The sequence below is a fragment of the Rhinoraja longicauda genome, chromosome 9, assembly GCF_053455715.1.
Source record: "Rhinoraja longicauda isolate Sanriku21f chromosome 9, sRhiLon1.1, whole genome shotgun sequence".
Taxonomy (NCBI): domain Eukaryota; kingdom Metazoa; phylum Chordata; class Chondrichthyes; order Rajiformes; family Arhynchobatidae; genus Rhinoraja; species Rhinoraja longicauda.
The window spans coordinates 42,714,384-42,728,990 of record NC_135961.1 but is presented as its reverse complement, the minus strand read 5'-3'; the positions used below and the strand labels follow the sequence as shown (position 1 = coordinate 42,728,990).

The 14,607-nt window shown below is 42.9% G+C and overlaps 1 protein-coding gene across 1 annotated transcript in view; it reads left to right on the top strand.

Moving 5' to 3' along the window:
* The window catches only part of LOC144596976 (lysosomal proton-coupled steroid conjugate and bile acid symporter SLC46A3), a 96,248-nt gene that overhangs the window by 30,799 nt on the left and 50,842 nt on the right, over nucleotides 1-14,607 (top strand). The gene's annotated exons all lie outside the window — the stretch shown is intronic.

Below are 14,607 nucleotides of genomic sequence, written 5' to 3'. Positions count from 1 at the left end.
GGATGAATAAGGTGGAGCGGTGGTCAATGATTGAAGGCAGTGTTGAACAAGTGAGACTTCAGTGATGTTTTAAATGTGGTGAGTGAGGAGGAGTCTCTGATGGTTTGGGGTAGTGAGTTCCAAAGGGTGGGAGCAGCGATGGAGAAAGCCCTGTCCCCCCAGGATCTGAGTTTGGTCCGGATGGGGGGGGGGGGGGGGGGGCAGGAGGTTAGCAGCAGTAGAGCGGAGGGTGCGGGTGGGAGTGTGTCTGTGGACCAGTATGGACCAGTATGGACCAGTTTCACCAAAGGTGGGAAAAACAGGTAGTCAAAGGGTTATACGGCACTGAATTAGGCCCTTCAACCCATTGTGCCCTTGTTGCCTGGTGTGCCTACCTACATTAATCCCGTTTACATGCATTGATCTGTGACCTTCTATGCCTCGATGATTCCAATGATATGTTGATCTCTAAATGCTATCTGTTAACATTTTGTGAGATGGGTGGTTGGGTCCATGTATTCTTCCAGGTTGCGTCTAATATTAGGCAATATTTACTTCCTCTTCTAATGGGTTTGAGAGACATCTGCAGAAAGCTGGATCAGAGCATGCAGACCTGGACAGATTGGACTGGCAAACGATCTCAGTTTGGAGAAAATCCAGAGCTTCCACGATTCATTACCTTTCCCAACAATTGTTGCTTTCCTTTCATGGTCAGGAGACCCATCAGTGCTCATTGTCCAGTCTTCCAGGATGAATGGGTGGTGGCTAGGATAGCAATGGGCTACTGCACCCGTGGAATTGTCGCAGCAGTAATTAAAATGACTGTGATCGGGAGAAAAAGGCAAGGAAATTGGCAAAAGTGTGGTACAGAAACCCACTTATTATCACAAGCTTAACATTCATGCATTGCAGCAACTTGCACAACCTATGGGTATCCCAACATGCTTTACTGTCAATTAAATTCCCTTTCAAGTGTGGTATTTCCAGCAGTTTGCATAAACCCAGGAGTCAGTTTACACAAAGCAAAGTCAACAATTAGACACGAGACGAATGCCCAGAAGACCTGTTGGCTGGCAAATAAATATCTGCCAGGACTCCAGGAGGATTTACGTGTCCGTCCCTAGAAAATAATATGACATTACATAGGTCAACCGGAGAGAGCAAGCCGTTTAATATCTTGTCTGTACGATGGCACCTCTGACCGCTCAGCGCTCCTGAGCATTGCACTATATTATTGACCTCTTCTGAAATCCCTGGAGTGTTTCCAGAGCCTTTCATCTTTTGATTTAGATAAAAGTGCCTCATACCTGCACCACTAGTACCAAGGAAGCTATCTGCAGAGTGAGCCTGAAATTAAGGGGGAATGGCACATACTATTTGGTTATAATATATCTACATATGCTGGCTTATGAAATTACCCATGGTATAAATTGGATAGCTTCACAGCTCAGCTGGAAAGTGTTTGAATTATGGTAGTGTTTAATGTCCTTTCTCTGGAGTAAAGAAGATAACATGAAGGGAACTGCAGCAGATGTAATGGATGCAGGAGAGGGGAAAGCACAGGGATCTCAGTAATCACATTCTTGCAGTGAAGAATGTTGTGAAATAGTCCACTGTACATGGTTTAAACTTTTTCCAAACTAATCTAATTTAGATTTCTATGAAATATTTCTTGATACCCCTGGTTAACTTTCATCAGGTGAGCTCCTGTTCTAAAATTACCCCACTGAGTGGAGTGTTGTCAGTAAAGGGCCTGTCCCACTTTAGGCGATTTTAAGGCGACTGCCGGCAACTGTCAAAGTCGTAGCAGATCGCCGAACTTTTCTTTTACCCGACGACAATGACCACGTCAATGCCGAGTCAGGTCGAGATGACACCGTCTTCGGAAACATCGCGAAATTCCCACGCTGTCAATGCTCCTCCGGCGTCCTAAATTTCGCTGAAATCACTGACAAGTCGGTAAGTACTTGAGAGTTTTGAACTATAACATCTTGTATGGGTTACTTAAAAACCAAGCATCACTGTAACAAGGCATAAACTGGATTTACTTCCAGTTTACTAATAGCTGTATTAAATTTTTTTATTTTTTTTAAGTGGTTAAGTGGATTTTTGTGAAGAGTGTGGGCATTCTTTGAAAATGTACGGGAGATGCATATCTGGTTTCTGGGTTGCATATCTGGGTTAGGAGCCCACTTTAAATGTAATGGCTGATGGCCATAAACATCGCAAAATTCCCACGCTTACCTGACCGTCAAACTGTCGCCTCCAATCTACCTGTCAAATGGCCTGATGGTAAATAAATTGGTTAAACACAAGCATTTTATGGTATTTTGAAATGACTTTACTTCTTTTAATATTATGTGCTTCTAAATGCATCTAAGAGAACCTATCAAACCCGGGGACAGCATGTGACAGCGACCGCAATAAGCAACGATACCTGGCGACAAGCCAGCTGTCGCCGAGAAATTTCAAACTGGATGATTTTTAGGAGATCCACTACGATTCTTGGAAGACTCCTCACGATCATGCCCGCGACACCCGGCGAACTGTCGGCGACAACCTAGTCGCCGGCAGTCGCCTTAAAATCGCCTAATGTGGGACAGGCCCTTAAGAATTCTTACTTTCTCCCTCAGATTGTGTGTCTGGAGGAAATGAAATGTAAAGTGTAATAATGCATTTAACTCTTGCTGGTTCTGCCTCAGTTCCTTGTTAAGTTGGTTGATGATATTATTAGGAACCTTTCATCAGCCTAACCCTGTATGGGGCAAGGTAGGACATCTGTGGATCACAAGATCAAAGGTGGGGGTTCTATGTCTGCCTAAAGAGACTGCAGATGATGGAATCCAGAACAAAAAGAAAAAAAACGTTGGAGGAACTTTTCAGGTCAAGCAGCATCTGCGGAGGCAGAAGGTGCAAGTGAACATGGATGAGGATTGAAAGTGAATAGGACAGATAGTCAGTATATAACAGTACAAAGGAGGTGGGGTAGAGGATGGTAAGTGATGAGTGGTAGGATGGGAAAATGGGCAGATGGAACCAGGATGGGGAGCGGTGGGTTGGAACAGAGGTGCATATGGTGGTGCATGCTTCCAAGCTTTTGTATCTCCTGCCGAGAAGAGGGAATGACCAGGTCGTGAGTACTCTCTGATTGTGTGGGCTGATTCGCCACAGCAGCGTGGTGTCAATAAGTCATTTGGAGGGCAGGGGGTTGGGGTGGGCATGGTTTGCATGATTTACAGGGCTGCATATATCATTCTGCAATTTCCTGTGCTCTTGGGCTGACCAGTTGCCATATCAAGCTGTGATGCACCCGGATGTTGCTTTCTGTGGTGCATCTGTATAACTTGATAACTTGTGCAGTGGCGCAGTGATTGAGTTGCTGCCTTACAGCGCCAGAGACCTGGGTTCGATCGCTACTACAGGTGCTGCCTGTCAGGAGTTTGTGCTGTCCCCTGTGACTACGTGGGTTTTGCCCAGGTGTTCAGATTTCCTTCCTCACTCTGAAAGATGTCCAGAATTGTAGGTCATTTGGCTTCTGTAATTTGCAAATTGTCCCCCATGTGTAGGATAGTGCTAGTGTACGGGCTGATCGCTGGTTGGTGCAGACTTGGTGGGCCGAAGGGCCTGTTTCAACGCTTTATCTCTAAAGTCTAAAGGCATTGCAGACACGCCAAATTTTCTTAGACCTCCAAGTGAGGAGAGGTGCTGCTGTGCTTTCTTGGCTGCAGTATCTATGTGGTTGGACCAGGATAAATTGTTGATATTTACATCTAGGAAATGGAGGTTTTTACCATCTCCGTTTCAGTAGCATTGATGTGGATTGAGGAGTGCACATCACCCCACTTCCTGAAATGAATGATCATGTTTCATTTTGCTGACATTGAAAGAGAGGTTGTTTTCTTATAATAATAATAATACATTTTATTTATATAGCGCTTTTCATATACTCAAAGACGCTTTACAGAGATTTTGAGAACATAGGGAAATTAATAAATAGATAAATAAGTAAATAAATAAATGAACAGAGAAAGGAGACAGAAGGTGAGGTGACCTTCAGTGGTTGAAGGCAGTACTGAACAGGTGAGACTTCAGCGATGTTTTGAATGTGGTGAGTGTGGGGGAGTCTCTAACGGTTTGGGGTGGTGAGTTCCATAGGGTGGGAGCAGCGATGGAGAAAGCCCTGTCCCCCCAGGATCTGAGTTTAGTCCGGATGTGGGGGGATAGGAGATTGGCAGCGGCAGAGCGGAGGGTGCAGGTGGGAGTGTGCCTGTGGAGGAGGTCGGTCAGGTAGGATGGGGCCAGGTTATGGAGGGCTTTGTAGGTTATGAGGAGGATTTTGTACTGGATTCTCTGGGGGATGGGGAGCCAGCGGAGTTTATAAAGGACGGGGGTGATATGGTCACGGATCGAGGTGTGTGTGAGTAGACGGGCAGCGGAGTTTTGAATGTATTGAAGTTTATTGATGATTTTTGAGGGTGCGCCATAGAGGATATATTCTTGATACCATACCACTAAGCTCTCCATATCCTTACTTAATTTCATCATCATTCAAGATCCAGCCGACTATAGTGATGTCATCTGCAGGCATATGAATTGAATTGGATCAAAATTTGGCTGCAATCTTGACTGTATAGGGTGCCTAGTACAAGGCTGAGAACTCGGACTTCCAGGGCACCAATGCTGAGAACTATTGTAGAAGATGTTTTGATGTTTGTCCTCAATGATTATGGCCTATGGGTCAGGAAGTCAAAGATCTAGTGGCAGATGGGTCACTGAGTTGGGTCTAGGAGTTTAGAGATGGGTTTGGTTGGAATAATGGTGTTGAACGTGGTCCTATAATCAATTAATAGGAGTCTGGTATAGGTATTTTTATTATCCGGATGCTCCAAGGGTAAGTGTAGGATGAGGGAGATGGCGTCCACCCTCTGTGACAGTCGGTGATTTGCAATGGATCAAGTTTGTCTGGGAGACAGAAGTTGATGTGCGTCATGACCAGCCTCTCGAAGCACTTCATGATAGTGGTTGTCAGAGCCTCTGGACGGTAGTCATTGAGTATGTTACCTTTCTTTTCTTTGGACCTGGGTAATAGTGGTCTTCTTAAACCAGGTGGCAACCTCGGATTGGATTGGGGAGAGTTTAAAGATGCCTGTGAGTGCCCCTGTCTGCTGGTTCTTGCCGTTTCTGAGTACATGGCGGGACTGTCGTATGTTGAAAGGCTGGAGCAATTGGGCTTGTATACACTGGAATTTAGAAGGATGAGGGAGGATCTTATTGAAACATATAAGATAATTAGGGGATTGGACACATTAGAGGCAGGAAACATGTTCCCAATGTTGGGGGAGTCCAGAACAAGGGGCCACAGTTTAAGAATAAGGGGTAGGCCATTTAGAACAGAGATGAGGAAGAACTTTTTCAGTCAGAGAGTGGTGAAGGTGTGGAATTCTCTGCCTCAGAAGGCAGTGGAGGCCAGTTCGTTGGATGCTTTCAAGAGAGAGCTGGATAGAGCTCTTAAGGATAGCGGAGTGAGGGGGTATGGGGAGAAGGCAGGTACGGGGTACTGATTGAGAGTGATCAGCCATGATCGCATTGAATGGCGGTGCTGGCTCGAAGGGCTGAATGGCCTACTCCTGCACCTATTGTCTATTGTCTATTGACTCCACCCAGGCCAGCCACTTTCCACTCATTCACTGTCAGGAAGGCTGATCAGCCATCTGCAACAGTGAGCATGGATACAAACATACCCAAGGTTGTCGGAGTGGATAATGTAATTCCACCATCCTTCTGTTCAAAATGGGCATGGAATGCATTGATCTGATCAGGGAGGGACATGTTGTTGCCAGAGATTCTGCCCAACTTCACTTTGTAGTTCATTCTAGCATGCGAATCATGCCAAAATCGATGGGTGTCTTTCTGCTTAGTCTGGGACTCTTACTGGATTTGGAATTGTCTCTTGGTGTACCTGATGGCTTTGCAAAGGTCATACCTAGTTTTTTTCTGTACAGGCAGGGGGGACCCTATTTGAACTCCACAGTTTTGGGTTTCAATAAGGAGAAGATCTCATGGTTCCTACATTTCACAGTTAGATATTCCAGTTTCAGGAAGCAGGATCACGCGAGGATGGTGTGACCGATGTTGACCAACCAGGCTATATTTCAGGAATGGCAATAGCACCAGTTTCAGGAAACTAAGTGAAAACATTTCCCTTCTACTTCCCCCACAGCCTTACTCACCTTTGCTTCCTTTAGAGCCGCATTAAGTTTCTTGAAGTACCAAGATTTGCAGGCTGCATTTCCAGTTTATTCATTTATTATTCTGTCTATATCACTGGAACAACCCCAAGAGCTGGGTGGGATTTCTCTTTCGTGTGGAGGAAGCCACCCTTTTTGGGGCCTCCATGATCTGCAAATATCAGTGGAATTAAATGTAGGGGGGAAAGAAGGAAAGGAAATGTCCACAAATTGGTTTGGAATATCAAGCTCTCGTTAGTCAAGTTTAATCCAAAAATAATAAAATCCCACTCGCAGTCCACATTTCCAATTAGATTCCTGAGGCGTGTTTGCTGCAGCACGAATTCTTCCAGGCGTTCAGGTGTATGTTCAGCTGACCGTCCGGAATGCCAGGGAACTGAAACAGCCTGTTAAACATTGCAGGTTGCAAAACAATTTAAAACAAACTACGGTAAGTTTATTGAAAACAGAGAAATAAGGGTTATTTTGTGAAATGCTCCATTTTGCTTAGAGTTGTGCATGAGCTTAAGGGTCCGGCTGCACTTTTTTCTGTGACTGGATAAATATTTTCCAAAGAAAAACATGGGATGTTTGAAGTTTTTATTAATGGAGGATTGTCAGCCCTGGAAGTAGATTGCTTATAAGGAAATTTTCCTGCACTGCACAATCCATTTTCCATGAAGAATAAAATGTGAATGAAAATCGTGAACTTGTGGTGCAGATGGCCAGAGTCATAGAGAGAGGGAGAGAGAGAGAAAGAGAAAGAGAGAGCGTAGAAAGAGGTGCTCCTTATGTTTTGTCCGTTCTTTTTAATTTATTCATTTACGTTGCACATTCCATTAAGTTTTCTTTTTATTTTATTCCTTTGCATATCTCTTTCTCAATGTATTGAAAAAATTTCTTCCAAAAGATTGTTGCAGTGTAGGGATACATGAACTGGCATTCCCAATGTGAAATGGAGATGGAAGCTTTACAGGGATATATAAATTTGCAATGCTGCAGGAAGCATGTGGATCTATCAAACTTATTGAACAGCACTATTAAAGGAATCACTGCGGCACAGTTGCGCATTGGTAAAGTTGCTGCCTTACAGCACTTACTGCGCTAGAGACACGGGTTCGATCCTGGCTATGGGTGCTTGTCTGTACGGAGTTTATACGTTCTCCCCACGACCTGCGTGGGTTTTTCTCCGAGAACTTCTGTTTCCTCTCGCACTCCAAAGACTCACATAGAGGTTTGTGGATTAATTGGCTTGGTGTAAATGTAAAAAGAAAATGTCCCTAGTGTCAGATAGTGTTAATGTGGTCGCTGGTCAGTGGGGACTCAGTGGGCTGAAGGGCCTGTTTCTGTGCTGTGCCTCTAAATTAAACTAAACTAAACTAGGGTGGTACAGGCAGAATGGGTTGTGGCCTTGTTCTTTGTGATTACCAAAAATCACCAGAATTTATGAGATCTGCTCATAAGAATATTTTGCATAGAATCCAAAAAAAGAAGGGTGTTTGTTATTATGTGGCCATTGTCACTACACCTGTCTTTTGCCCAGTTGCGTGGAACTGGCTTTGCCCGATTCCACTGGAAGGGTTCTGGTAAATAAGAAGTTCTTGATGGGTGCAGGTTTGGTATATGCTTAGCATTTATTTGTCCATGGGATGCAGGCAATGCCAGGATTTATTTCTAATTAGCCCCTGACTTGAGAAGTCAGCACATTGGCGGGCTTGGATTTGTGTGTTAGAGTGGATAAGGATGGCAGATTCCCTTTGCTCACAGATATTAGTGAATTGGAATCTGTGACAGGATACAAAAGTGAATGGTTTTGCAGATAGTGAAGATGTTGTGAAAGATTGCAGCAGGTTCTGGGCCGATTGGCCAGGTGGATGGAGGAATGGTTGATGGAATTTAATGGCATTTTGGGACGTCGAACAAGGGCAGGACCCACACATAGTAAATGGTAGGCCTCTGGGTAGTGCAGAGCAGAGGGATCAAGGAGTACAGGTGCATGGTTCCTTGAACGTCAAGTCACAGGTAGATCAGGTGGTCAAAAAGGCTTTTGGCACTTTGTCCTTCATCAGTCAGTGTATTGAGTATAGAAGTTGTGAGGTCATGTTGCAGTTGTATAAGACGTTGGTGAGACCGCATTTAGAATATTGTGTTCAGTTCTGGGCACCATGTTATAGGAAAGATATTGTCAAGCTTGAAAGGGTTCAGAGAAGATTTACGAGGATGTTGCCAGGACTAGAGGGTGTGAACTCTAGGGAGAGGTTGAGTCGGCTGGGTCTCTATCCCATGGAGCGCAGGAGGATGAGGGGGGATCTTATAGAGGTATACAAAATCATGCGAGGAATAGATCGGGTAGATGCACAGAGTCTCTTTCCCCGAGTAGGGGAATCGAGGACCAGAGGACATAGGTTCATGGTGAAGTGGAAAAGATTTAATAGGAATCCGAGGGATAACTTTTTCACACATAGGGTGGTGGGTGTATGAAACAAGCTGCCAGATGAGGTAGTTGAGGCTGGGACTATCCCATTTATTAAGAAACAGTTAGACAGGTACATGGATAGGACAGGTTTGGAGGGATGTGGACCAAGCGCAGGCAAGTGGGACTAGTGTAGCTGGGACATTGTTGGCCAGTGTGAGCAAGTTGGGCCGAAGAGCCTGTTTCCACACTATGACTCTATGACTCTCTATGATAGGAAGCAGCAGAACTTTACACAGCAAATTGTTGCCATCAGTAAGGTAATGCTTGAAAGGAAAGCTGTAAATACTTGAAAGAAAACAAAAATGTGGCTTTGGGGAAAGAGATGATTGACTGGATAGCTTTGCCATAGAACTGGTACATGCAGCAATGTGTCCCTCTGAACTTGTCATGTTGTGCACTAATCTAGTGGTTTTTCTTTTTGAGCAGAAGAGTTGTGTTAACCTGATCTTTGCATTTAAAATATGTTGAACCAGCAGTTTAAAAAAAAAAGTAAAGATTATGATACTACGAATGAATAGTCATCGATAGATTAACAATTGCTGTGTCCTGCGTTCTGATGAGAAAGCAGCAGAGAAGTGAATTCATTGAGTCCAGCCAGCTCAATGATTGATTGAAAATCCAATGTTCCAGTCATTAATCTGCCTAATTTTTAAAGGATATATGTCAAAGTTTAATAGCATATTGATAAAGAACAAATTGGAAGGGCTACGTTGCATGGAGACATTATGACTTTGATAGAGGTTTAAAGGGTTGAGTGCGGTGGGGGGAAGAAAAATATTTCTAAAAATTCTACTTTTCCTCTCAAGTTTCAAAACCGTTCGTCCTAGTTTTATAGAAATGTTTTAATTGTGTATAAAATCATGAGAGGAATAGATCGGGTAGATGCACAGAGTCTCTTGCCCAGAGTAGATGAATAGAGGACCAGAGGGCATAGGTTTAAGGTGAAGGGAAAAAGATTTAATAAGAATCTGAGGGGTAACTTTTTCACACAAAGGGTGGTGGATGTATGGAACAAGCTGCCGAAGGAGGTAGTTGAGGCTGGGACTATCCCAACATTTAAGAAACAGACAGGTACGTGGATAGGGCAGGTTTGGAGGGATATGGATCAAACGCAAGCATGTGGGACTAGTGTAGCCGGGACATGTTGGCCGGTGTGGGTAAGTTGGGCCGAAGAGCCTATTTCCACACTATCACTCTATGACTCCATGACTCCATGATTCTTTGATGTGATGAAAACCCAAGAAAGTCTAGACATAATACGCTGTTACAAAAATATTGAAAGAGGTAGTCCTGATGAAGAGTCATTGACCTAAATCATTGATTCTGTTTCTCTCTCCACAGATGCTGCCTGAACTTCTGAGTGCATTTTCTGTTTCTGTTTCAGATTTGGAGCATTTGTAGCGGGTTCGATCTTAACTGCAGGTGCTGTCTTTATGGAGCTTTTAAGTTCTCCTTGTAACCACATGTGTTTTCTCTGGGTGCTCCGGTTTCCTCCACTCTACACTCCAAAGACATGCAGGGTTTTTTTTAGATTAATATGCTTCTGTAAATAGTCGCTGGTGTATAGGTTAGAACTAGTGTATAGGTGATTGCTGGTCGGTGCGGGCTTGGTGGGCCGAAGGGCCTGCTTCCACTAAATTAAGTTTCTCTAAACTAAATTGAACTAATCTCATGTGGAACTAGCTCTGGGCAGCTGGACAATGGAGGAGTGTCACTGGAGGATGAGGGAGGTTAACCCACTCAACAAGTAGGCTGAGCCTTGTTTTATTCTCCAGATAATGGTTTCCCTGGAGGTTATAATAGATTCTTCTGTGATTTTTGCAGCACAGAAGGTGACTATTAAATCTATTATACATATATCACCTCTTTGAAAGTACTATCCAATTAATCACACATCCCTTTTCTTTACACTTAGCACTTTAGACAGTTCTCTTTAAAGTGTGTGATAGTTCTTGTTATATACTGTAGTTACAATTCTGCCTACTTTCATTGTCCTTTGAGGGGGTGAATTCCTGATCATAACTTGCTCTGCACTTTTCAAAACACAATACCCCTCTGATTCTTTTGCCATTTAGCTTTCATGACTTTGGTTATTGTTCAACCTGCTGGTGCAACTAGTTTTTTCCTATCTACCCTCAAAGCCCTTAAATGATATTAAATCTCAACTCTCTTTGATCCTTAATTCTTCGACAGCACCGAAGCACAGTTGGTAGTGCTACTGTCTCACAGCTTCAGAGATCTGGGTTCAATCCTGACCTCCAGTGCTGCTGTCTGAGTGGAGTTTGCATGTTCTTCTCGTAATCATGTGGGTTTCCTACTAAGCCCCAATGATATGCAGTTGGCTAAGTTAATTGTCCATGGTATATTGCTCTGAGTGCATAGATTAAGGGCAGTTGATTGGAGTGTGGGGAGAACAGAATAAGATATGTATGGATGTGGCTTGATGGTCAATGTGGACTCGGTGGGCCATAGGACTACCTCTGTGCTATATGGCTCTTTGACTACTTATATCTCTTTGTGACTGAAATGCTTCTCTCATATTTAAATAAAGCCCTTCTGTATCCTCTTCCTAAAGTATGATGCCAAGAACTGGTCACATTACTCCATCTGAGGCCCTGCCCATAAGTTATAAAAGTTTAATGAAGCTTTCAATCGAGTTAAGTTTGCACTAATTAATTGAAGTACAGGATGGCTGGGATCAGTTTCATGACTGACAATAGACAATAAACAATAGACAATAGGTGCAGGAGTAGGCCATTCAGCCCTTCGAGCCAGCACTGCCATTCAATGCGATCATGGCTGATCACTCTCAATCAGTACCCCGTTCCTGCCTTCTCCCCATACCCCCTCACTCCGCTATCCTTAAGAGCTCTATCCAGCTCTCTCTTGAAAGCATCCAACGTACTGGCCTCCACTGCCTTCTGAGGCAGAGAATTCCACACCTTCACCACCCTCTGACTGAAAAAGTTCTTCCTCATCTCCGTTCTAAATGGCCTACCCCTTATTCTTAAACTGTGGCCCCTTGTTCTGGACTCCCCCAACATTGGGAACATGTTATCTGCCTCTAATGTGTCCAATCCCCTAATTATCTTATATGTCTCAATAAGATCCCCCCTCATCCTTCTAAATTCCAGTGTATACAAGCCCAATCGCTCCAGCCTTTCAACATACGACAGTCCCGCCATTCCGGAAATTAACCTAGTGAACCTACGCTGCACGCCCTCCATAGCAAGAATATCCTTCCTCAAATTTGGAGACCAAAACTGCACACAGTACTCCAGGTGCGGTCTCACCAGGGCCCGGTACAACTGTAGAAGGACCTCTTTGCTCCTATACTCAACTCCTCTTGTTACGAAGGCCAACATTCCATTGGCTTTCTTCACTGCCTGCTGTACCTGCATGCTTCCTTTCATTGACTGATGCACTAGGACACCCAGATCTCGTTGAACTCCCCCTCCTCCTAACTTGACACCATTCAGATAATAATCTGCCTTTCTATTCTTACTTCCAAAGTGAATAACCTAACACTTATCTACATTAAACTGCATCTGCCATGTATCCGCCCACTCACACAACCTGTCCAAGTCACCCTGCAGCCTTATTGCATCTTCCTCACAATTCACACTACCCCCCAACTTAGTATCATCTGCAAATTTGCTAATGGTACTTTTAATCCCTTCGTCTAAGTCATTAATGTATATCGTAAATAGCTGACGCCAAGAGTTACTGGTGGATACAGTGGCAGGAGCTTTGGCAGGTTACAGTGATGTGTCTGAGGATATGTACAAACTTGATGTTCATGCTTGCATCAAAGTATTGTGCATCTGAGTTAGGATTGGATTGATCTCACAGTGTAAAATGGAATTGCATTGGAAATCTTCTCATTCTTGATTAAATATTAAGCGGTGTTATTAAATTAGTTGATCCCTGGCTTACCGATCCAAGTTTGAGCATTTAGAATATAGTCCAGACAATTGCATGAACAAATTGTTTTTTTTATTATTAGGACTTTTTCTTGAGTGGTTCAACTTCAGTCAGTACAGTAGGACAGTAGTTAAGTTACTGCAGTTGTAGCTAAAGATCTGAGACATTGATCTGGAAAATGAGTATGAACCCCACATGGTGCCTTGCAAATAATAATTAAATTAAATTGGAACAGAAAGCTAACAATAGCTTTTCATTAATATCCTTCAGGGAAAGAAACTTCCCCTTGTTCACCCTGGCCTAGATGAAGGGCATTATTTTTTTGACATTGTTCAGAAGTGTCTTTTATGATTTTAATTGAAGTAGGCAAATTGGTCAGTTATCCCCCCTGTGTGCATATGAAATCCACATGCAGCATTCATAAAGGAAAATGAAATTCTGCCAGATTGACATTTTAATGCTGACACAGTTTTATCAGTGAACAGGAAAATACACTAACGTTTGATAAATATATATATATATGTATATATATATATATATATATATATATATATATATGTGTGTGTGTATATATATATATATATATATATATATAAATATATATATAAAAATATATATTTCATGCCAGAACAGTATTAATCATTATGGTATTGTGAACAGTTTGAGCATCACAATGCTAGAAGGGTAGTAGCACTAGGTAAGGTGCATTGATTTATGGGGATGTGATCAGAGCTGGCAAATTGTAGACAGACACAACAAGTTGGAGTAACAAGCTGTCTGGGGTAGAGTTATTTTTTTCAGGACAAAGGAAACTGGGAACAGATTTGACTGAAAAGTATAAAATGATGAGTCAAGTTTTTTGAGGTGTTCTGAGGTGGCAACTCTACCACTGCGCCACTGTGCTGCCCCTCAGACATTAACTGAAGTGATAAAGATCATTTCCCCCAGAAACGAGATCAAACTTAATAGCATTAGATGGGAGTTGATGGAAACTGGAACTCACTGAATGAAAGGATGGTAGTGGCAGTAACCCTCATTACATTAAGAGAGTATCTGGAAAAGCTTTAGGGTTATACTCTAAGTACTGGGGTGGACAGTGGGTAATCTTTCATTTCACTGCACATTTATGTGTATGTGACAAATAAAATTGACTATTGTCTATTGACTATTGAATTAAGCAAATCCATTTCTGGCTGGCGTGTGCATTGACCAAATGGTCTGGTGCCATAACTTCTTATGCTTCCATAAATATCTTGGTTCTCATGTAGAAGAATACACCACAGGAACAAGCCCTATGGCCCACAATGTGCCAAACATGATGTAAGTTAAACTAATATCTTCTGCGTGCACGTGCTCTTAAACACAATTTTCGTATTTGCCTCCTCCACCACGCCTGGCAGTGCATTCATTCTAGGCACCCACCATTCTGTGCAAAACAAAAGACTTGCCTGGCACATCTTTAAACTTTGCCCCTCTTAAATTAAAGCTATGTCATCTAGTCTTCGACATTTCCACCCTGCGTAAAACATTCTCACAATCTGCCCTATCTATACCTTTCATAATTTTCTATAGTTCCATCAGGCCTCTCCCCTCAATGTGCAGCGTTCCTGAGAAATCAATCTGTTTGCTAATCTTATAGTTAATGCCGTATAATTCAGACAACATTCTGGTAAACCTCTTCTGCATGCTATCCAAGGCCTGCTCATTCTATCCTGTAATGGGGCGCCCAGAACTGCACACAATACTCCAAAAAGGACCTATCCAAGTCCTATAAAGTTGCAACATGACTTCCTAACTCATATGCTCAGTGTCCCTATGCATGTTTTGTCTTTATGCATATGTAACAGCGAAGTGTTACCCTAAAACTCTTGCTTTTCTTAACAGAAAATGAAATTTTCTTTATTAATTCCTATGAAGTAAGTAAATTCAGTTCACCTGCAAATTCTCACTATAAACAAAAGAAAGTCAAGATTTTTGAAACCTCTGTCTATCTGTATCTTT